We start from the raw sequence: 22418 nt of genomic DNA, 5'->3' as shown, positions 1-22418 counted from the left end.
ATTAACTTGTTTTCAAGTACAGCAGGTAGTTCAAAATCAAACAAAAGTGCAGAGTAAAAACACTACTGCAGAAATTCAGCAGGTCAAACAGTGAACAAAGATAAAGGTACATGACCAACGTTTTGGGTTTGAGCACTTCATTGAGATATGAAAAAATGTAGGCAGGTTCCTGAACAAGGTAGGGAAGGGGGTGATGGCAGGGGGAGGAGCACTGGTCCACAGGCAGGAGGTAAGAGTAAAAAACACAAAATGCTGGAGAAGCTCAGCAGGTCAAACATTGTCCTTTATCTCTTTGGCTTGGCTTCGCGGACGAAGATTTATGGAGGGGGTAAAAAGTCCACGACAGCTGCAGGCTCGTTTGTGGCTGACAAGTCCGATGCGGGACAGGCAGACACGATTGCAGCGGTTGCAGGGGAAAATTGGTGGGTTGGGGTTGGGTGTTGGGTTTTTCCTCCTTTGCCTTTTGTCAGTGAGGTGGGCTCTGCGGTCTTCTTCAAAGGAGGTTGCTGCCCGCCAAACTGTGAGGCGCCAAGATGCACGGTTTGAGGCGTTATCAGCCCACTGGCGGTGGTCAATGTGGCAGGCACCAAGAGATTTCTTTAGGCAATCCTTGTACCTTTTCTTTGGTGCACCTCTGTCACGGTGGCCAGTGGAGAGCTCGCCATATAACACGATCTTGGGAAGGCGATGGTCCTCCATTCTGGAGACGTGACCCATCCAGCGCAGCTGGATCTTCAGCAGCGTGGACTCGATGCTGTCGACCTCTGCCATCTCGAGTACTTCGACGTTAGGGATGTAAGCGCTCCAATGGATGTTGAGGATGGAGCGGAGACAACGCTGGTGGAAGCGTTCTAGGAGCCGTAGGTGGTGCCGGTAGAGGACCCATGATTCGGAGCCGAACAGGAGTGTGGGTATGACAACGGCTCTGTATACGCTTATCTTTGTGAGGTTTTTCAGTTGGTTGTTTTTCCAGACTCTTTTGTGTAGTCTTCCAAAGGCGCTATTTGCCTTGGCGAGTCTGTTGTCTATCTCATTGTCGATCCTTGCATCTGATGAAATGGTGCAGCCGAGATAGGTAAACTGGTTGACCGTTTTGAGTTTTGTGTGCCCGATGGAGATGTGGGGGGGCTGGTAGTCATGGTGGGGAGCTGGCTGATGGAGGACCTCAGTTTTCTTCAGGCTGACTTCCAGGCATTTTGGCAGTTTCCGCAAAGCAGGACGTCAAGCGCTGAAGAGCTGGCTCTGAATGGGCAACTAAAGCGGCATCGTCTGTAGCAAAGGTAAAAATACAGAACCAACATTACAGGGTTGAGCCATTTAAAGGCAGGAGGTAATAGGTGGATAAGGGAGGGGATGGGGGAGAAGGGATGGCTTTGAGAGTGGAGAAGGAAGGGGGTGGAGAGCTGGAGGAAAGAAGTCAAAGGGAAGGGAGGAAGCTAGCAGAACCGGAGAAGTCCATCTGGCAGAGCAGTTCCAGCTACATGGGTGATTATGGGTAGGGAAGACAGCCATTTTTTCCCATTGATCCTGCACTGAGCTGCTTCCTGCAGCCGCTTGCATGCTGGAGTGGCCCTGTAGCGGCCCGATGATATGCAGGTTGCAGCGGCACTATGGGGTGCTCAAGTGAGCCCCGGTAGAGCAGTGCTGCACCCCTGATATGGTGATTAATTATTGGGCTAGGGATTCTGATACTGGAGGGTAAGAAGAGGAGAGTGGCGCCTCCCTGCTAGTGACACCCCTGTTCTTTGTCCCACCTCCCATACCCTAGGTATGCCTTTACTGCAGATACACAAATGAAGTGTTGCTTAATTTTGAATGGTGGTGAGAGAGAAGGTGTGGCCACAAGTGTGGCTCTTCCTGTGGCCGCAGGAAAAGTGCCATGGGGGCATTGGTGGGAAGCGGATTAGGGAGTCGTGGAGGGAGCGGTCCCCGTGGAAGGGGAGGAGAGGTGAAGATGTGTCTGGTGGTGGGATTGTGTTGTAGGTACTGGAAATTATAGAGGATAATGTGTTGGGTGTGGAGGCTAGTGGGGTGTAGGTAAGGACAAGGGGAATCCTGCGTTTGTTACTTCTGGGCATAAAGAGGGCCAGGGCAGATGAGCGGGAAATGGAAGAGATGCAGGCGAGGCTAATGGTGGTTGAGGGGAAGCCACATTTGTGGAAGAAGGCAGACATTTCAGAAGATTTGTACTGGAAGATCACATCTTAGGAAAAGATTCAGCGGAGAAGGAGAAATTGCAAGAAGGGAATTTTTCAGGGGACTGGATATGAAGAAGTTTAGTCGAGTGAGTTGTGGGAGTTGGTGGATTTGTAAAATATATCTGTGGAAAGCTTGTCTCACACGATGGAGACAGAGAGATCAAGAAAGGGAGAGTGTTGCCGAAGATGGGCCAGGTGAATTTGAAATTGGGGTGGAAGTTGGCAGCAAAATGAATGAAGTTGACGAGCTCATCAATGGTTGGGGTCTTTGAGGATAGAGGCGTCTTTTTTAAGACATCACCTCATGTAGATGTCCTTGATGGAGTGCAGTCTGGTGCCTGTGATGTTGCAGGCTGAGTTAATAACCCTCTGGAGTTTATTCTTGTCCTGAGAGTTGGTGCCTCCATTCCAGGCTGTGATGCAACCAGCCGGAATGCTCTTCCTGGTACATCTGTAGAAGTTTCCGAGAGTCTTCAGTGACATGCCAAATCTCCTCATACACCTCACAAAGATTTGCTGCTGGTGAGCCTTCTTTGTGATTGCATCAACGTGGAAGCTTCAGGACAGATCCTCAGAGATGTTGACACCCAGAAATTTGAAGTTCTTGACCCTTTCCACTACTAAGCCCTCGAATGAGGACTGGATCATGTTCCCCTGACTTCCTTCTGAAGTCCACAATCATCTCCTTGGTTTTGCTGACTTTAAACGCAAGGTTGTTGTTGTTGCACCATTGAACGAGCTGATCTCTCTCCCTCCTGGACGCTTCCTCATTGCCTTTTGTGATTCTGGCAACAGCTGTGGTGTCATCGGCAAACTTGTAGATGGCATTGGAATTGTGCCTGGCCAAGTAGTCTTGGGTGTATAACGAATAGAGCAATGGGCCTCGAGGTGTGCCTGTGTTGATGATCAGTGAGGAGATTTCTAATTCCTATTGAGTATGGTCTTCTAATGAGAAATTCAAGGATCCAGTTGCAGAGGGGGGGGGGGGGGGGGTAGAGAGACCTAGAGTGTGTAGCTTCTTGACCAGCAAAGAGGGAATAATGGTATTGAAGGTCAAGCTGTAGTCTATGAAGAGCTGCCTTATATATGAATTGCTGTTTTCGAAGTGATCCAGAGCTGAGTGGAGAGCCAGCAATATTGCATCTGCTGTGGAGCAATTGTGACAATAGATTGCAGTGACAATTGCAGTGGGTCCAGATCTTTGCTTAGGTTCTTATTAATTTTGGCCATAATCACCCTCAAAGCATTTCATCACAGTTGAAGTTAGTTCTACTGGGCGAAAGTTGTTGAGGCAGCTCCCATTCTACTTTTCTTGAGTACAGGGATGATTGATGCCTTTTTGAAGCTGGTGGGAACTTCTGACCGTAGCAGTGAGAAATAGAAAATGTCCATGAAAATTCTAGCTAGTTGGTTGGCACAGATTTTCAGTTCTCTGCCAGGTACACTGTCAGGGCCTGATCTCTTGCGAAAGTTCACCTTCTTGAATGATGTTCTGACATTGCCCTCAGAGACAGCTATCACAGGGTCCTCAGCCTTTTCAGGAATTCTAATAGGCACTGTTTGGTTCTTCCTCTCAAAGCTGGCATAGAAAGTGTTCAGCTCATACCTAATTGACTCATTATGTGCACAGTTTCATTTTCCACTCACGTACCACCTTAAGTAATTCCTTACTAATCACAGAATACCTATGGCATAGAGATTACTTAAGGTGGTATGTGAATGGATCCTTGGGTCGTAGGTTTTATATCGGAGTGGCCTTCTCCTATGCAGGTTTCTTACCCTGGCTGGAGGGGCCTGCCTCCCCTCCTAGGTCGGTCCATACTGCCCGGACCGGGGCCGAGGCCGCCGCAGTTCACCCTGTGCCTGGATTGGGGCCGCCGCCTCCCACTCTCTGCCCGGATCGGGGCTTTCGCCTGCCCCACTCGACCGAGGCCGGGGCCGCCGTCTCCCCCTTGCTCCTGCCCGTATCGGGGCCGCCGCCGTCTACCCTTCGCCCGGACCGGGCATGCTTGGCCACAGCTTGCTTGGCCACGGCACACGAACCATGGGTGTAAAGGGTGGGGCCAGTACTGCGCGCACTGCACTCCACCTAAAAGCTCCTTTGCGCAGGCCCGAGGACAGGTCCACGTCCTCCCCCTCCACGTCCTCCCCCTCCACGTCCTCCCCCTCCACGTCCTCCCCCTCCACGTCCTCCCCCTCCACGTCCTCCCCCTCCACGTCCTCCCCCTCCACGTCCTCCCCCTCAAAAGATGCTCACAAACTCAAGCTAGCATGCTGGAACATCAGAACCATGCTAGACAAGGTTGACAGCCACCGACCTGAACGTCGGTCTGCCCTCATTGCACATGAACTCCTCAGACTTGACATCGACATAGCCGCTCTCAGTGAAGTCCGCCTGGCAGATGTAGGCAGCCTCCAAGAACGCGGCGCGGGCTACACACTCTACTGGTCTGGCAAGCCTTCGGATGAACGACGCCTATCTGGTGTAGGCTTCATGGTCAAGAGCTTCATTGCCTCCAAACTCGAAAACCTTCCGACAGGCCTCTCGGACCGAATCATGTCCATGCGACTCCAACTTCAAAACAAGCGTCACATCACCCTCATCAGTGTCTATGCTCCAACCCTCCAGGCGGAACCAGCAGAAAAGAACAAGTTCTACACCGACCTGCGCAACCTCATCCAACGTACCCCTACAGCCGACAAGGTTGTCATCCTGGGCGACTTCAACGCTCGTGTCGGCAAAGACTCAGAAACCTGGCCAGGAATCCTGGGCAAGCATGGCGTCGGCAAGTGCAACGACAATGGGCGCCTCCTGTTGGAGCTCTGCGCAGAACAGCGACTTGTCATTACAAACACCCTTTTTCAGCAGAGGGACAGCCTTAAGACCACCTGGATGCATCCCCGATCCAAACACTGGCACCTCCTGGACTACATCCTGGTGCGAGAAAGTGACAAACAAGATGTGCTCCACACCAGGGTCATGCCTAGCGCGGAATGCCACACTGACCACCGGCTGGTTCGCTGCAAGCTCAACCTTCACTTCAAGCCAAAGCCCAGGAACAATAAAGTCCCCAGAAAGAGGTTCAATGTTGGAAACCTGCAGTCAGACGAAGCGAGAGGAAACTTCCAGGCAAACCTCAAAGCAAAGCTCGACGTTGTAACCCGCCTCACGGACCCGTCCCCTGAAACCCTCTGGGATCAGTTGAAGACTACCATACTGCAATCCACTGAAGAGGTACTGGGCTTCTCCTCCAGGAAAAACAAGGACTGGTTTGACGAAAACAGCCAGGAAATCCAGGAGCTGCTGGCAAAGAAGCGAGCTGCCCACCAGGCTCACCTTACAAAGCCGTCCTGTCCAGAGAAGAAACAAGCCTTCCGTCGCGCATGCAGCCATCTTCAGCGCAAACTCCGGGAGATCCAAAATGAGTGGTGGACTAGCCTCGCCAAACGAACACAGCTCAGCGCGGACATTGGCGACTTCAGGGGTTTCTACGAGGCTCTAAAGGCTGTGTACGGCCCCTCACCCCAAGTCCAAAGCCCGCTGCGCAGCTCAGACGGCAAAGTCCTCCTCAGCGACAAGATCTCCATCCTCAACCGATGGTCAGAACACTTCCAATCTCTTTTCAGTGCCAACCGCTCAGTCCAAGATTCCGCCCTGCTCCAGCTCCCTCAACAGCCCCTAAGGCTAGAGCTGGATGAGGTTCCCACCCTGGATGAGACATATAAGGCAATCGAACAACTGAAAAGTGGCAAAGCAGCAGGTATGGATGGAATCCCCCCCAGAAGTCTGGAAGGCTGGCGGCAAAACTCTGCATGCCAAACTGCACGAGTTTTTCAAGCTTTGTTGGGACCAAGGTAAACTGCCTCAGGATCTTCGTGATGCCACCATCATCACCCTGTACAAAAACAAAGGCGAGAAATCAGACTGCTCAAACTACAGGGGAATCACGTTGCTCTCCATTGCAGGCAAAATCTTCGCTAGGATTCTACTAAATAGAATAATACCTAGTGTCGCCGAGAATATTCTCCCAGAATCACAGTGCGGCTTTCGCGCAAACAGAGGAACCACTGACATGGTCTTTGCCCTCAGACAGCTCCAAGAAAAGTGCAGAGAACAAAACAAAGGACTCTACATCACCTTTGTTGACCTCACCAAAGCCTTCGACACCGTGAGCAGGAAAGGGCTTTGGCAAATACTAGAGCGCATCGGATGTCCCCCAAAGTTCCTCAACATGATTATCCAACTGCACGAAAACCAACAAGGTCGGGTCAGATACAGCAATGAGCTCTCCGAACCCTTCTCCATTAACAATGGCGTGAAGCAAGGCTGTGTTCTCGCACCAACCCTCTTTTCAATCTTCTTCAGCATGATGCTGAACCAAGCCATGAAAGACCCCAACAATGAAGACGCTGTTTACATCCGGTACCGCACGGATGGCAGTCTCTTCAATCTGAGGCGCCTGCAAGCTCACACCAAGACACAAGAGAAACTTGTCCGTGAACTACTCTTTGCAGATGATGCCGCTTTAGTTGCCCATTCAGAGCCAGCTCTTCAGCGCTTGACGTCCTGCTTTGCGGAAACTGCCAAAATGTTTGGCCTGGAAGTCAGCCTGAAGAAAACTGAGGTCCTCCATCAGCCAGCTCCCCACCATGACTACCAGCCCCCCCACATCTCCATCGGGCACACAAAACTCAAAACGGTCAACCAGTTTACCTATCTCGGCTGCACCATTTCATCTGATGCAAGGATCGACAATGAGATAGACAACAGACTCGCCAAGGCAAATAGCGCCTTTGGAAGACTACACAAAAGAGTCTGGAAAAACAACCAACTGAAAAACCTCACAAAGATAAGCGTATACAGAGCCGTTGTCATACCCACACTCCTGTTCGGCTCCGAATCATGGGTCCTCTACCGGCACCACCTACGGCTCCTAGAACGCTTCCACCAGCGTTGTCTCCGCTCCATCCTCAACATCCATTGGAGCGCTTACACCCCTAACGTCGAAGTACTCGAGATGGCAGAGGTCGACAGCATCGAGTCCACGCTGCTGAAGATCCAGCTGCGCTGGATGGGTCACGTCTCCAGAATGGAGGACCATCGCCTTCCCAAGATCGTGTTATATGGCGAGCTCTCCACTGGCCACCGTGACAGAGGTGCACCAAAGAAAAGGTACAAGGACTGCCTAAAGAAATCTCTTGGTGCCTGCCACATTGACCACCGCCAGTGGGCTGATATCGCCTCAAACCGTGCATCTTGGCGCCTCACAGTTTGGCGGGCAGCAACCTCCTTTGAAGAAGACCGCAGAGCCCACCTCACTGACAAAAGGCAAAGGAGGAAAAACCCAACCCCAACCAACCAATTTTCCCTTGCAACCGCTGCAATCGTGTCTGCCTGTCCCGCATCGGACTTGTCAGCCACAAACGAGCCTGCAGCTGACGTGGACTTTTTACCCCCTCCATAAATCTTCGTCCGCGAAGCCAAGCCAAAGAAAAGAAAGAAAATGTGAATGGATAGAAAAAGTTTGAAAACCATTGCCTTAGACCTCCTGGGCTTCAATTTTGCACTCGTTGCAGAGATAACACTGGCTTTAATCTTTTAGAAATCAAGTCAAGTCGCATTTATTTGTCATTCATACCATAACCATTGCAGTGAAAATGAGATAGCTGGATAAATTACATCAGAACCTGTTTATAAATAACATCACTTATAAATATCATGTTACATATGCTAGTCCTGTAGCTCAGAAGCCTTATAGCTTGGGGGAAAACCCTGTTTTGCAATCTGGTTGTGAGAGCCCAAATGTTTCAGTACCTCTTCCCGGATGGCAGGAGGGAGAATAGATTGCAGGAGGGGTATGTGGAGTCCTTCACAATATTTATGGGTTTCCACAAACAATGGCCATTATAAATGTCCGTCATGGCAGGGATACAGACCCCAATGATCCCCTCAGCAAACTTTACTATCTGCTGCAGGCACTTGCATTCTGGGATGGTGCCGTTCCCGAACCAGGCAGTGATGCAGTTACATAGGATGCTCTCGATAGAATGTAGTGAGGGTGGAAACTGGACTTTCCTCCATCTCTGCAGGAAGTAAAGGCATTGTTAGGCCTTTTTGGCAATGGATCTGGTGTTGGGGGACCAGGAGAGATTCTCCGTCAGGTGCACACCAAGGAAATTGGTGCTCTTGACTACCTTGACGGTGGAGCAGAGAATGATCCCCAGGGCTCTCCTGAACTCCACCACCATCCCCTTTGTTTTGTTAATGTTCAGGTGTAAGTAGAAACTTCCTTCATTTTCCCACTTTCGTATTACCAAACAGAAGGCCATACAGTTCAACTGGTTACACTGGCTTACAGAAGAACAGTGCATAGAATTTCTCTCATGTATTACTACTCCGGGGGCGTGGCAAGATGGCATAGAGTCTAGACGTACAATCTCGACCTCTCTGGCCAGACTTTTAAATACCTGTTTTTTAACTCTTTGTTTTCAAGTTTAAACTTTTTAAATTTTAGTTTAAAGTATTAAGGAATTATTATGGCCACTAATGGTAAAAAGACTAAACCTCGAGTTCAGAAGAAGTTACAGCCCCAGGCTCAATCTCTTCATTGTCTAAACCACAAAGATTGCCTGTGGGGGCTGAAAAAAATATATCTATTGCTCACCAAATGAAGGATGGCGCTGGAATTACCCGTTCTCCGGAAGAAGGTGCGTTTTCCCAAGGAGTGGACCCCGATTTGGAAAGCCTTTCGATTTCAACGGAGGGAGCATGCAGGAAGACGACTCCATTGTTGGAAATGCATCAGATAGCATTTCAATCTGAAGAAATCGTTTTTCTTCGTGAATTGATGAAAAAAATGAGATGTGGGGGGGAAGACCAGCGGCGACCCCTTGAGGAAGTTGGGGTGCCGCCGCTGGGAGTCCAGACCTGCAGTAAAACTTTTAAAATGCCTTCTGTTGAGTTGCAGCAGGAGCTGCAGTTACCTTGTTCTGCCACTACGTCAGAGAGAGCAGGGCTGAGCTTTACTGAATCACAGTGTATGCAATTGAATGCTATTGTTCAAGCTGTTATAAAACCTTTGTTGGCATCTCAAATGAATGAAATGGTTCAAATGAATGCTGGTATAAGTTCAGAATTAAATATGGTTAAGACACGTGTGGATGCATCTTATGAAGAATTTAAAAAATTTCAGACTGCTTTTTTTGGACTGTAGACAACAGTGACTTCTAACACAGAAAAAGTGTTGAAGGTGGAAAAATCAATCATAGAACTAGGAGAACGTGAGAAGGAGCTAGAAAGAAAAATAGATTACTTGGAGAATCAAAGCAGAAGGAATAATGTGAAAATTTTTGTTTTGCCAGAAGGTATAGAAGGACAAGATCCTCTTTGTTTCTTTAAAGACTGGATTCTGCAAATATTAGGGCAAGAATTTTTCTCTGGGGGATTGGTACTGGAAAGAGCCCATAGAGCTTTAAAAATCTCCTCACCTACACAAAGATACAATGAAAATCTTTGTTTTGCATGTCATCCAGGGAAATTAACTTGTTTTCAAGTACAGCAGGTAGTTCAAAATCAAACAAAAGTGCAGAGTAAAAACACTACTGCAGAAATTCAGCAGGTCAAACAGTGAACAAAGATAAAGGTACATGACCAACGTTTTGGGTTTGAGCACTTCATTGATGGTACAAACACCCTCAGCTGGTCAACCACCGAGACCGGTAATAATTTGATGTTTGAATTATTTGGACAGTGAAGCAATGCTTCGACTTGCAGTACAAAATGCGAGACAATGGCAAATCCCATTATTGATTCAGAATAGCAGAGTCTTTTTTTTATCCTGATTTGAGTCAAGAGGTCATTCAACGTCGACGTCGATTCAATCCAGTTAAAGATGTTTTGTGGCGTAAAGGTTATAAGTCTACTTTTCGTTACCCTGCAGTGTTGAAGGTGTTTTATGGAGACTATCAATTTTGGTTTTTTGAAACTGATCGTGAAGCAATGATATTTGCTGATTCATTGCCAGATATAAGAGGACAAAGACGTAGTCCACCATTATCTCCTAAAGAAAAATCTGGTTGCTCTGGAAACGGAAGAAATGGTAGAAATGGGAAAAACGGGAATGAAAAGAGTCTACCTCCTTCTGAAATGGGAGTTTCGAGATTGGAATCTTCTGGTTGAAAAGAAGAATTTTCTTATTCTATTTTTTTCTTTTGATGATATTTTGATGTTATTGACTGTTTGGCTGGGCAGGGAGAGATTTGCACTAAGTTCTTTATTAGTCATCAGCCACTGGTGGGTGACCCACACCCAATTTTTGTTTAGGGGATTACTACCTTTTGGTAGTTTTTTTTGGGGGGGGATTTTCTTTATTCTTTTTAGTTTTTAATTTGTGATTTTTTTTTCTATTGGAGGGCCTATATATGTTGATTTGAGTTTTTATATAAAGATATTATTGGTATTTAGTAATAATAGTAGATATGTCAAAGTTGAGGTTTGCTACTTTTAATGTTCGAGGATTAAATAGTCTGATTAAACGTAAGAAAGTCTTGGTGTATATTAAGAAAATGAAAATTGATACTGCCTTTTTACAAGAAACACATTTGAATGTGAAGGAAAGCGTGAAATTAAAAAGGGACTGGGTTGGGCATGTATATTCTTCTTCATTTAATTCTAGGGCTAAAGGTGTAGCAATTTTGATACATAAAAATTTATCTTTTGAATTACAATCAATGGAGGAAAAGGCAGGATGTATTCTAAAATTGAATTGTAAGATTTTTAGTGAATTTTGGACTTTACTTAATATTTATGCCCCAAATGCAGATGATGAAATATTTATTTCAGATGCATTTTTATGTTTAGGTCAGGCTAATGATAATATTTTATTTGGTGGTGATTTTAATTGTGTTTTGGAACCTTTATTAGATAAATCTCCGAAGAAAGCTAAAAAATCCAAGATGGCAATTCAGGTCCAAGCGTTGATGAAAGATCTTAATTTAGTAGATATTTGGAGACGTCTTAATCCGACACAGAAAGATTTTTCCTTTTATTCATCGTTTTCAAGGATTGACTTTTTTTTAGTATCGGCACATTTACAAGGGAAAATACAACAAACGGAATATAAAAGTAGGGTGATTTCAGATCATTCTCTGTTATATTTTACATATGAAACTTATGAGAAAACTCAAATAGCTTATCGTTGGAGATTTAATACAATGTTGTTAAAAAATATGGAATTTATTGATTTTTTTGAAAAAACAAATTAATTTTTTTTAAAGAAAATTCTAATTCTTTTCAAAGTAAGTTTATATTATGGGATGCTATGAAAGCCTATTTGAGAGGACAAATAATTAGCTATACTTCTAAAATAAAAAAAAAGAATCGATTAAATCAGAGTCTTGAATTAGAGAAACAGACCGATGAGTTAGAAAAGGAATTTCAGAAAGATGCTACAGAAGATCAGAAAATAGAATTATCTAGGCTGAAATTGAAATATAATACTTTGCAATCTTATCAATTTGAATGTGTGATTAATAGGACTAAACAACAGTATTACGAATAGGGAGAGAAAGCACATAAGGTATTGGCGTGGCAATTAAAGAAAGAACAGATATCGAGGACTATTAATGCTGTTAGATGGAATTCTCTTATTACTTATAAACCTCGTGAGATTAATGATGAATTTTATTCATCTTATAAAAAATTATATACATCTGAAGGAAAACAAGAAACTGGATTGATTGATCTTTTTTTATCACAGTTGAATTTACCGATATTAGAGGATGCAGATATACAGGAGTTAGAAGAACCATTTGCTGATTCAGAAATTAAAATGGCTATTCTGGAAATGCTGAATGGTAAATCGCCTGGTGATGATGGATTTTCGGTTGAATTTTATAAAAATTTTAATGATGATTTATCTACAGTGTTTGGGGATATATTACGTCAAGTTGGAGAACATTATGAATTACCTGAGTCTTGTTCTTGTGCTTTAATTACAGTAATTCCTAAAAAAGATAAAGATCCTTTGAAAGTATCTTCACATAGACCAATTTCATTGTTAAATGTAGATTATAAAATAATAGCTAAAATATTAGCAAATAGATTGGCTAAATTTTTACCAAAGTTGATTCATATTGATCAAACAGGTTTTATAAAGAATAGATATGCTTCAGATAACATTTTGCGTGTGATTAGTTTGATTAATAGATTTCGACAATCTTTAGATCATCCGATGGTGATATCCTTATATGCAGAAAAAGCATTTGATAGAGTTGAATGGAATTTTTTGTTTAAAGTTTTGGAGAAATTTAAGTTTGGTCCTTCTTTAATTGGTTGGATTAGGGCTCTATATAGTAAATCAATAGCTAGAGTATTGATTTCGGAATCTTTTAAGTTAACTCGATCAACTCGTCAAGGTTGTCCTTTATCACCAGCTTTGTTTGCGTTAGTGATTGAACCTTTAGCACAGTTGATAAGACAAAATACACAGATACAAGGTATGAAAGTTTTAGATGAGGGGTATAAAATTAATTTATTTGCTGATGATGTATTGGTGTATTTAATAAACCCAGCTCAGTCACTTTTGCATTTTAAGGAATGTTTAATGCAATATGGATGTCTTTCTGGATATAAAGTTAATTGGGAAAAATATTACCGGTAAATGAAGGAGATTATTCAGTTTATAAGAATATTATTAATTTGAAGTGGATTGATCGAATTAAATATCTGGGTATAATTTTGTATGTTAATTATCAATCTTTATATAAATTAAATTATGCTCCATTAATGAAAAAAATTAAAACTGATTTGATTAAATGGAAAGATTTACCTATTAATTTAATGGGAAGGATAAATACAATTAAGATGAATATCTTTCCACGTATACAATATTTGTTTCAATCTATTCCGTATTTACTTGATAATTTTTTTTTCAAGATTTAAATAAAATGGTTAGGGAGTTTTTATGGAGTGGTAAATTTTAGAGAGTAGCTCTGAATAAATTAACTTGGAAATATGAGTTAGGGGGACTACGTTTACCACATTTTCAAAATTATTATGAAGCAGCCCAACTTAAATTTATTAGTTCATTGATGGATTTGATACGGCCTCCTAGTTGGGCTAAAATTGGGATGGCAAGTATTTCTGAATTTGAAATACATCAATTTTTGTTTAGGTGGAATATAAATTTGTTACAACAATATAATGTGGCTATACTAAAACATTTAATAAGTTATGGATAAAGAAAAATAAAATGATAGGCTCTAGGGGTAAATTATTGGCTTTGAATCCGTTGTATAATAATCAACTTATTTATTTTTCAATACATAATCAAAGTTTATTGCATTGGAGATTTAAAGGTGTGAAAAATTTGGGAGATTGTTTTAAAGAGGGTAAATTTTTATCTTTTAATCAGATGAGGGAAGATTTTGGTATTGATAAGAACTCTTTATTTCTTTATTATCAAATTCGATCTTTGGTAAAATGTTTATGATTTTACCTAAAATGACTAAATTTGAGACTTTTCTTATGAAGGTACCAGAGAAAGGTTATATTTAATCTATGTATCAAATATTACAGGATGATACCATAAAAAAAGAAAAAAAGAATATTAAAGAGAAAGTTACAGGATAAAAAGGGTTGGGATAGATCTATAATTAAATGGGAAGTGGATATTGGTTTTATTTTTTCTGAAGGTGATTGGTTAGATATCTATTATGATAGTGTAACTAGATTGATAAATGCACGTTATGCAATGATTAATTACAATTTTTTACATCAATTATATTTGACACCTGAAAAATTTAAAAAAAATGGTTTTAATGAATCAGATTTGTGTTTTAAATGTGGTGATACGGTTGGAACTTTTTTTCATGCTATTTGGTTATGTATACATATACAATCTTTTTGGAAGAAAATTGAATCGTTTTTAGAATACCTGTATAAGATTAAAATAGTTTTAGATCCAACAGTATTTTTATTGGGTAGTTTGCAACCTCTGAAAGGTTTGGGATTAGGTAAGTTCCAGCATGCTTTTATATATTTAGCTTTATCCGTAGCAAAAAAATGTATTGCTAGTACGTGGAAAGATACAAATATGATTGATATTAATAGATGGCATAATGAGATGAAATATTGTTTAATAATGGAAAAAATTACATATGTTTCGCACGATAATTATAATTTTTTATTGATAAGTGGCTGTTATACTCAGAATATTTACATTTCAATTAATATTGACTAGATTTTAATTTGTATGTTTAACTTTCTCTTTAATATTCTTTCTTTTTTTCTTTTTTTTATGGCTCTCCTTAGGAGAATTGGCTGAAGTGGGGGGGATCTTTTCTTTTTTTTCTATATTAAAAAAAAATCATGTTTAATTGGTGCATATGTCATTTGTTTTTTGAACAAATAAATAGTTTTAAAAAAAATGTATTACTACTCCATGCCAGCACATCTTCAAAATTCAAATTTATTGTCAGAGTACAGACATGACATCACAAAACACAGGCCAGGCAGAATTTCAACTTATTGGTAGGGCAAACAAAACTGTACTCAAGGAAAGATAGATGTACAAAAGAGAGAAACTTAACAAGAAGGAAGTGCAACAAGCTGAAATACAGAAAGTAAATATTCAGTAATAAATAATGTGTAAAGTAAGAATCATTAAATGAGTCTCTGAGTGAGTCTATTGTCCAGGGCTCTGATGTTGGAGGGGTAGCAACTATTTCTAAACCTCATGGTATGAGTCTTGTGGCACCTTTTCTGATAGCAGCAGTGAGAATAGATCATGTCCTAGGTGATGTGGATTTTTTATAATTGCTGCTGTTCTCCAAGGGCAGTGTTCCCTGTAGATTTACTTGATGGTTATTAGAGTTTTACCAATGAGGTACTGGTCTGCATCCACTACATTTTGCAGGTTTTGCACTCAAAGTTATTGGTGTCCCCCAAACCAGATTGTGATGCACCCATTCAGCATGCTTTCCACTACATATCTGTAGGTTTGCTAAGATTTTTGATGACATACCAAACCTCCACAAACTCCTGAGGAAGCACTGACATGCTGTTCTGGTAAACTTGTACCTCTCACTTTGTTTTAGATAGGTTACAGTGTTTGAGCTACCGAAAGAAAACAGAGACACATGCCGTTCAGTTTATACAAATCTTTATTACAAAATCTTAAGCTGATTTCAAACTACAATATGCAAGCCCTTCCCAATTATACTTATCGACGCCTGGACTGGTCCCAACTGCCGAAGCGAGGCAACGACTGCACACTTGTAGTAGGTTGTTGGGGCTTCTCCACCTCCCCCGACTGGGACGTTGGTTGGACTCTAGAAGTTCTTCTTCTTGCCGAGAGACGTTTCCACCCCCTCGGAGAGTCTGAAACTTCAGCAGCGGGACCATGGCTTATATTACCCAAAAATTGCTTACTCAAGCATCTATTCTATCTAAAAAAGATAACCAAGCACACCTAGGATTTTATCAAATACCACAACTTTCTAGCTTATCACTTTGAATATAATGGTTTACTTATCTTCAAGGTCTTTCCTGACAGTCTGCGACCAACAAATCCATCAAGCAGGAAAATTAATCAGATAACTGCATCTCTGGGCGCCATGGTGTAAATTAGATCATGTCTGCTGATTCATGATTCATACATTATTCTCAAAGTAGGTTACTGATACTCAGCCTTGAATAAGCAAAAGCATGGTCTAAATCCTCCATTACACATGCTGTCTTCACGATGCCATTTGTGGTGTCTAGGAAAGGACCTCCAAAATAATGACTCTCAGGCATTTAAATGTGCTCACCCTCTCCACCTCTGATCATACAATGATCATTGGAATATACATCTCTGGTTTTTCCCTCCAGAAGTCCAAAATCAGCTCCTTGGTTTTGGTAACGTTGAGTATGAGGTTGTTGTTAGTACACCATTCAGCCAAGTTTTAAATTGCCCTCCTATCTACTGACTCATCATCTTTTATACGTTACGTGGTATTGTCAGCAAATTTGCAGATGTTATTATTATCGTATTGAGCCACACAGTCAAAGTGAGCAGAGCAGAGGGATAAGAACACAGCCTTGTGGTGCTCTGGTACTGATGGAGATTGTGGAGATGTTCTTATCAATCCTCACTGATTGTGGTCTTGAGTTCTGAAAATTCAGGATCCAATTACATAGTGGGGAGTTGAGTCCCAGGTCTTGGAGTTTGCTGATCAGTTTTGAGGTTATGATGTTTTTAAATGCCAAACTGTAGTTAATAAAAACCATCCTGATGAATGCGTCTTTGCAGATCCATATCGCCGCTCAGACAGGAACTGATAGACTTCAGCACCAGCTTCTCAAAACAGTTCATCACTGTAGATGTGGGTACCCCTGGTTGGAAGTCATTTAGGGCACTGGTACAGTTGAGTCCTGTTTGAAATAGGTGAGATGTTGAAGATACCGATATCTGTGAATGCATTGACAAACTGGGCAGCACAGATTTTTAGTACTCAGATGGACACTCAAACTGAATTTGCTCTCCTGAAGGCAGCCCGCACACCATCCTGGAATACTAACAGTAGAGGATCATCAGGGGACATGAGAGTGGGCAGTGGCTCCTCAGTGGTCAAATCGGGCATAGAAGGTAATGAGACCATCTGGGGGTGAAGCTTTGCTGTCTCCTGCTGCACCAGATTTGGTTTTGGAGCAGTTTATTTAATTTAGGCCCTGCCAAGTTGTTGGGTATCCTTTGTTGTTGCCATTTACATCCGGAATCTCCACTTTGGTCTAAATAGTTTTCCGTTGATCCATTCTGCTCCTTGTGTTCCGGATTTCTGGCTCCTTGTGTTCCGGATTTCTGGGCTTAAATGTTTGTAATTTGACTGTCAGCAGGTTCCAGATTTCATTGTCTATCCAAGGCTTCTGGATAGGGAAAATGCTGAATGTGATTTGGTGGGACTCACTCATCCACAACTGTTTTGATCAAGTCTATTACAGCCCTGATATAATCATTCAGATCCTCAGGCCTCAGCTGAGTTCTTGAACACTGCCTGATCCACTGACACTTGCCTGTATTTTAGGGGAGGGTCAGGGTCCTAATATTTAAACTGACTAGTGTTGTGCTTTCGGTGTTGCTCATTATCTTTGTGCCCTCTGGTACCCTACTTCCACAGGGACTCCTAGTAAAAGCTCCACCTTTGTACAAAACCTTCCTCAGACCCTATCGTTCCCCTAATTCTTGGCTGCCATCAAAAGTGACACCCACACTAAGGGTTCAGATCCTGTCTCTCTGGGAAATGCTTTTGCTGCTACGACAGCTAAAAGTGCTGTTAAAGACGGCAGCTCTTCATCCTCCCAGGGGACTTGCAGCTACTTGTGAACAAACCAGTCATGCCAGACATGGGGGAGGTCAAAAAATTTCAGAGGGACGCCCCTGACGATGAGAGAGCTGAATGGAAACTACAAGGGTGTGCCATAGACAGTGCCCTAGTCTGTGGCTCACCCCTCTTGTGTTCCGAATGCCTTTCTGCCATTGTTATTAAATTATGTGCCCTTCTTAAACTATGGTGGGAAGGAAAGAATGGTTAAAATGAGTAAAGCTACCTGGTGGCACCCCAGAATATGTCAGGAAGCATTAAAACAGGCATCTGAAAAGGAGATATGTAAAAAACATATTGGAATAAAAAATGCATAGCTTTACTAAGGGTTAAGGGTGGTGGCCTTTTAATTTACTAGGAGGGTTTCTTACATTATGGAAGCATTTTTCCATTGTTCATTGTGGTTCTAATTTAGTGTAAACATTTGTTACATTGTTTCCGTAAAGATGTTATCATCTATGTTGGTTATCATTTAATGATAAAAGGAGGGAATGTTAAGAGTTTGTGGACAATTTTAATATTATTTGGTGGCATTGTAAATGATTCTGGGACTTACTGTTTTAGAAGTTGGCCAAAGTAGAATGCAAAAGGTTATGGGATTGTAACTTTAGCTGAACTCTTGTTTCGTTTTTCTAAAGAAGTAATTACAATTTCATTTCCCCAGAAATGGTGTCACATAAGTCAGTTGTAATGCTTTTCTTATCAATGAGAGAGTGAGGATTTGTGATATTCCACATCTGTGAGAGACATTAACTGTGACAGTCCTGAATGAGCGATTGAAGCTATGAAGTAATTAAAGACTTTGAGCATTATGGTGGAGTGATCAATTTAATGACTAGACATTCCAATTCCATGAACAAATGTAAATGCTGTTTATAATTAATGAGAACATGCAAAACTGCATGTAGGCATTGATAATATTTACTATATAAGGAGACCCATTTCTATATGAATTTTGAGAAAGGACCCAGCACTAGGGAAGAGTCACTGACTTTTCATAGTGCCCCTTTCTCCCACTAGTGTTACTGCATTGAAGTATAAAAAACTGTTCATGTTTTAAATTGGTTTCTGTGGTTTTCTGCTGTGTTCTTTATTCACAGGTAAGTTTGCAGCACAGGCAAACTTTTACAAAATTATTATTTAAGTGGTGCAAGACAGCATCATGCTGTGGTACAAAGGGACTTGGGAATGTTTGTACATGAATCTCAAAAGGTTGTTTTTCAGGCGAAACAGGGAATCAAGTGTGACAGAGTATATCGATATGTTTTTGGGAGATAAATTGGGAAAGGTTTGTTAGTGTAGGTCACATACAAACACTTTAAAACAGATCTTATTTGAAATACTGGAGCTCTGCTAATGCTAGACATATTGGCCTCACAGCCTTTGTAAGAGCTTTGGAGGCTGCCCAAGAGACTTCTAATGGATTGTTGTTTACAAAAGAGCAACAGATGAAAGATCTTGTCGGAGCTGTAGATTGTCTGGAACTGTTCTAAGAGGGTCATGTGGTTTTGCAAGCAGAGAGTAAAACAGGCTTTGTATGTGTGTGTGTGTGTGTGTGACACACACACACACACACACACACACACACACACACACACACACAGATCAGTTCTACAGTGTTACAGACAGCAACAGCAGCTGGGACTGGAACAGGACAAGCTGGAAAGCTTGTGGAAAACCCCATTTGGAAGACAGGTTGTGAGTTCTTAATTCAGCCTGGTCAAAGCCCTTGTGGTTCATGCAAGAGGAGAGAACTGGCTATCTAATATTTCACTTGGAATAAGAGAAACAAAAAGGCACTCTATGTGACCTGAAAGAAAGAGGTTATCATCTGGAGAACCCTGAGGGGGGCAAGTTTCATCAGCAAGACACTGAAGTGGCTGATTAAAAAGGAACAACAAATCTCTCTCTGAAAACTGACAAGAACCTTCCTGAACGGTAAACATTTACCTTTCGAGCACCAAAGCCTGGTGAACTTTGTTGATGTTAAATTCTGTGCAAAGTATAAGAATTGCCTGCAACCAGTGAACTTGGAGGAATGAGGTGAGATTGGACTGTGAACCAAAAAACTTTTCTGAACTTACACACACATTACATTCACGTTCGCTTAGAATTAGAAAGGGGTTAAGTTAGGTTAGTTAAGTCAATAGTGATAAGTTAAAGTGTGATTCTGTTTTCATGTTTAAAGATAATTAAAAGCAAGTTTTGTTTAAGTAACCATTTGTCTTGGTGAATATCTATTAGTGTTGGGTTTATGGGTCCTCTAGGCTCATAACACAAGGCCAATGGAATGTTGGCCTTCAGCTAGCAGGATTGAATTTAAGAGCAGAGAGGTTATGCTGCAACTCTACAGGTTCCTGGTGAGGCTGTATCTGGAGCATAGTGCACAGTTCTGGTCTCCTGACTTGAGGAAAGATATACTGACTGGAGGTAGTGCAGAGGAGGTTCACCAGGTTGATTCCAGAGATGAGGGAGTTAGTTTACGAGGAGAGACTGAGTTGCTTCAGAAAATACTACCTTTAAGGAGCACCTGCTGTTCTTTCCTGATGCTGAATTTTGGCAAGTTGGATCACCTGGTTGTGCTCCTTCTGCTTGCATACAGAACCTAAAAAGAGAGGCTCCAGAGATCAGAACAGACAGAAGGTGGTTGAAGGAGGCTGAAGAATGGTCACAAGATTGCTGACGTTGGGGCATGAAAAGCTCCTGCTTCTAAAATCTCAGAATTGCATATCCAGATCGTCATTGTCCTCTTTCATCTATAAAAGAGGAGCCTTCAACAAACTAGGTTTCTGCTCCAGGAATAAGAGAATCCGAAAGATCGCTGCGAGCCACAGTGAGAAGGTGGTCTCTCTGAAGACAATCAAGCTCTGGCGAAGTGAAAGCAGAAGGGTTAACAAGTCAAGTCGTGTTTATTTGCCATTCATACCATAACCATTGTGGTACACGGTGAAAACGAGATGGTGTTTCTCCGGACAGTGGAGCTGGTTATTTACATGGCTAAATTACATCAAAAACTTTTTTAATTTTTTTAATTTTTTATTTTTCACACCATAAATCACATTAGCCATGATATACACTATTTCTTTTTCACACATATACAGTGACTTTTTCTCCCCCCCCCCCCCTCCTCCCAAGCCACCCCCCCACCCCCCCCTCTCATCCATTTTAGGTATACAATCTAGGTTGCATTAAGCCAGTCAGACAATGTTGTCATTCAACAAAAATACACCAGAAATTCTATTGAGTCCATTCTTTTCTTTCCTTCTCCTTCCATCAACTTAGGTAATGTTTGTCCCCGGTAGGTTTTCGCTATTGTATTTAATGTAAGGCTCCTATACTTGTTCGAATATTTCAATATTATTTCTTAACCTATATGTTATTTTTTCTAATGGAATACATTTATTCATTTAAATTTAGTAGTTTCTTCCTTTTAATTTGGTTATGTATTCCATTAATATTTAAAGTCATATAGTTCAGCGTAGCCCTTTTATATTTTGTTTATCTTCTCTTTCCGTTTTTCCCTCATTACCTTTCCTCCTTTTCCATTTCTGTTTTCTTATTTTCAACTCTTTATAAGACAACATTCCTACAACATCCAACATTTTCCTTATTCTCCTATTTCTATCTTCTTTATCCCCAATCTCCCCTTCCCCTCCTGAGTTGTCCTTTATCCCTTGTCGGACAACCACATCTCCCCTCTCCATTTGGATTTGCGAATCCACTCGCAAGCGTCAACTGATTTTGCAGTGACCGCTATTTCCCCTCACCCCGCCCCCCCCCAGAAAAGATTTCACTTTTCATATGTCACAAAGGTCACTCTTTTAATTTCCTCCTTATTCTCTCTATTCCATTACCTTCCCTTATTAATTCTTGTCTATACTATCTATATTTTCCTCTAAGTACAGATACATTCACGTATGCACATTGTCTCTATTCACTCTTATACCTCTTTACCCGCATACATATCAATCGTGATCATTTTTACTCTCATTACCCGTCTTCATCCCTCAGTCTATTTTTGTCTTTACCCACATACATATCAATCGTGATCATTTTAACTCTCATTACCCGTCTTCCTCCCTCAGTCTATTTTTGTAATTGTTCTGCAAATTTTCGTGCTTCTTCTGGATCCGAGAATAGTCTGTTTTGTTGTCCTGGAATAAATATTTTCAATACCGCTGGATGCTTTAGTATAAATTTATACCCTTTCTTCCATAAAATCGCCTTTGCTGTATTGAACTCTTTTCTCTTCTTTAGGAGTTCAAAACTTATATCTGGATAAATGAAGATTTTTTGCCCTTTATACTCCAGTGGTTTGTTGCCCTCTCTTACTTTTTCCATTGTCTTCTCCAGTACCTTTTCTCTTGTAGTATATCTTAGGAATTTTACTACAATAGATCTTGGTTTTTGTTGTGGTTGTGGTTTAGAGGCCAATACTCTATGTGCCCTTTCTATTTCCATTTCTTGCTGTAGTTCTGGACATCCTAGGGTCTTAGGGATCCACTCTTTTATAAACTCCCTCATATTCTTGCCTTCTTCATCTTCCTTGCCCACTATCTTTATGTTATTTCTTCTGTTATAATTTTCCATTGTATCTATTTTTTGAGCTAGTAGTTCTTGTGTCTCTTTAGTCTTTTTATTAGATTCCTCCAATTTCTTTTTTAAGTCCTCTACCTCCATTTCTACTGCTACTTCCCGCTCTTCCATCTTGTCCATTTTCTTTCCCATTTCTGTTAAGGTCATCTCTATTTTATTCATTTTCTCTTCTGTGTTGTTTATTCTTTTTCTTAAATCCTTAAATTCCTGTGTTTGCCATTCTTTAAATGACTCCATGTATCCTTTAATAAGAGAAAGTAT

At 41.8% G+C, this 22418-nt stretch overlaps 1 protein-coding gene across 2 annotated transcripts in view; it reads left to right on the top strand.

Moving 5' to 3' along the window:
• The window catches only part of ldhd (lactate dehydrogenase D), an 86285-nt gene that overhangs the window by 957 nt on the left and 62910 nt on the right, over positions 1-22418 (top strand). The gene's annotated exons all lie outside the window — the stretch shown is intronic.

This window comes from Narcine bancroftii, chromosome 10 (assembly GCF_036971445.1).
Source record: "Narcine bancroftii isolate sNarBan1 chromosome 10, sNarBan1.hap1, whole genome shotgun sequence".
NCBI lineage: Eukaryota > Metazoa > Chordata > Chondrichthyes > Torpediniformes > Narcinidae > Narcine > Narcine bancroftii.
Note: the sequence above shows the minus strand (reverse complement) of the source record. Positions and strands in the feature narration are given on the sequence as shown.